The 2,517-nt window shown below is 43.1% G+C and overlaps 1 pseudogene; it reads right to left on the reverse strand.

The window, feature by feature from the left end:
• Window positions 1-754: 754 nt before the first annotated feature.
• Window positions 755-1,376, reverse strand: LOC132504156 (large ribosomal subunit protein eL19-like; annotated as a pseudogene).
• Between the last annotated feature and the right edge of the window lie 1,141 nt (window positions 1,377-2,517).

Here is a 2,517-nt window from a genome sequence, read left to right on the forward strand (position 1 = left end):
AGATAGGGTGCTCAGTGACCTGCTAGCAGTCACTCAGTTTGTGTCCTTCTTGAGTCACAATTTTTAACTGCAGAAATTTTGTAAGAGGCAAACTGGTGATTGAGGAGATCACATCATTTCATCTATTAGTGTCTGCCCATAAGCTCACCCTGCAATCTTCCATGCACTTTTGATAAGCACCAAGAGAACAGCATTGCCACCAGTGCTGATGGGTATCTCACAGGTATAGGGAAAGATTCTGCAAATGCCTTTTCTTCCTATTTACACCTTTATGAGCCTTCATACAATTTCAGTAGGCATTTATTTGTATACGTTTATGGTGTCCAAGAACATGCTTAATCATTGTTCTTTAATATTCTCTGTAAAAGAAAAGCCTCCTCTGTTGTAGCACACGAAGGAAGGTGATAAGCAAAAGTACCTTCTATCCCTGGAGACCTTGATTTCTCAAAGAGCTTTTATGTTGATTAATTCACGTAATATTCACAAACACTTTGGCATGAATATAATACTACTAAAGCAAAGGACATTGTGAAAAGTACTGGTTTTAAAGCAGATGACTCCAAGAATCACCTGTTCTCTCTTTTAACCATCAGCTGGTTAGTTATCTTCATCACAGGCCAGCCTGCTTCCAACTGCCCGACTGTGAGGTTAGCCATGGGGTCTCTGACCATTTGTCTTTTGTTCTTGAGAAGATTTTTTTTTTTTAAGGCGGATAAAGGCTTGTTTTTTATTGAATGAGTGGTCGCCGAGGCCACTATGTACAGAGAAGAGAGGGAGAACTTTATTTCTTGGTCTCTTCCTTCTTGGACAGAGTCCTGATGATTTCTTCCTCCTTGGCCTGGAGCCGGTCTTCATGGTCCTTGCGGACTTCCTTGGTCTTAGACCCGCGGGCCTCAGCCTGGTCCACCAGAAGCTTCTCACAAGCCTTGTCTGGCTTCAGCTCGTGGATATGTTCCATGAGAATCCACTTGTTTTTGAACACGTTGCCCTTCACTTTCAGGTATAGGCTGTGATACGTGTGCTGGTCAATCTTCTTAGATTCACGGTATCTTCTGAGCAGCCAGCAGCCAGGTTACCTTTTAGGGCATTAGAGCACTGGCAGTACCCTGTTGCTTACCTATGTCCATATGCCTGCCCTTCCTGTGGCCCAAGGTGTTTTTCCGGCATCGAGCCTGGGAATGGACCATCACAGCCTTCCTGAGGATGAGCCCATCTTTGATCAGTTTCCGGATCTGCTGACGGGAGTTGGCATTGGTGATTTCCTTAGTCTCATTGGGGTCCAACCAGACCTTCTTTTTGCCACAGGGGAGGACACTGGAGGCAAGCCTCTTCTGAAGCCTGAGCATACTCATGGCTGCAGCCGCAGTGGTGAAAGGCAAGAAGATTTTAGGTAAGTTGGGAATCAAATAAAATGCCATTTCTTTTACCAATTGTCCTTCATGTAAGTTGAAGTTGCCATCACTGAATTGGCTGAATCTCTAAATCCCCCTGTGACCTTTTATCTGCTCTTTAAAGTTGGTTCTGTAGTTTAGTTTTTAAAGAGGTATTATCAGTTATTGAGCCCTTACCGCTCACCCTTGAGGTCTCAGCTTAAGTATCACTTTCCCATAAAACATTCCCAAACTATCCTGCCTACGTTTGGTCACCTGGTAATATGCACACGCAGAGCACTGCAAATTTCTTTTAATCTATATCCTGCAGCTTTAATGACCTATTTTTTTCTTCTTTAATAAACTGTAACTACCAGGACGGTGGAGAATACCTTGTTCACTAGCCCCAGCCTCAGGCCTAATGTAACAGCCAGTGCATGCAGATCCAATATAAATTTGGATAAACGTGAACAAATGCAGGGCAGCGCAGTAGCCACTGAGGATGCCAAGCTCTGGAAGCACCCCAGGGAGTTCATTATCTAGTCAGGTAGGCAGGATGGATGAATATAAATACAAACAATACGAAGATAAAATAAGGAATAATCAAATGCTTTTTTAAAAAGCTATAATTTCAGTGAGGTTTACACGGATTTAGGGGAGCGAGGATTGTGGCTTGGGATGACAAAGCGATGAAGGGATGAAGCAACTTAGCTGCACGGAGAGGGAGTCACCTTGGCCATGGTGAGTCATGCATAATGGACTCTAGGGACACATCTGTACCTTTTCATTTTATTCCACAGGATATGTAATATCCTATTCTCTCTCTCATTCTCTTTTTAAAATTCTTTTTTAACCAGCTGTAGTAATACAAAAGCAAACCCTTTGGGAACATTTAACGTTTAACATGATGATATGTAGAGGTAAAAAATGAGAAGGGAAGGAGTCCATTTTTGTAACTGTGAACAAGGCCTAAGAAGGACAACGGTAACTGCACAGGGGAGGAAAAGCTTCCTTCTGCCCTCTTAGGTTCTGTGGCTGGGCCTAAGAATTAAACTGGCATGAGATAGATTAACAGGAAAAAGCCTACAGGTGTTATTTAATACAGCCCACCCTTAAACAAAGCAGGTCTGAACTGCACAGCTCCAAC

This window comes from Lagenorhynchus albirostris, chromosome 1 (assembly GCF_949774975.1).
Source record: "Lagenorhynchus albirostris chromosome 1, mLagAlb1.1, whole genome shotgun sequence".
Lineage (NCBI taxonomy): Eukaryota > Metazoa > Chordata > Mammalia > Artiodactyla > Delphinidae > Lagenorhynchus > Lagenorhynchus albirostris.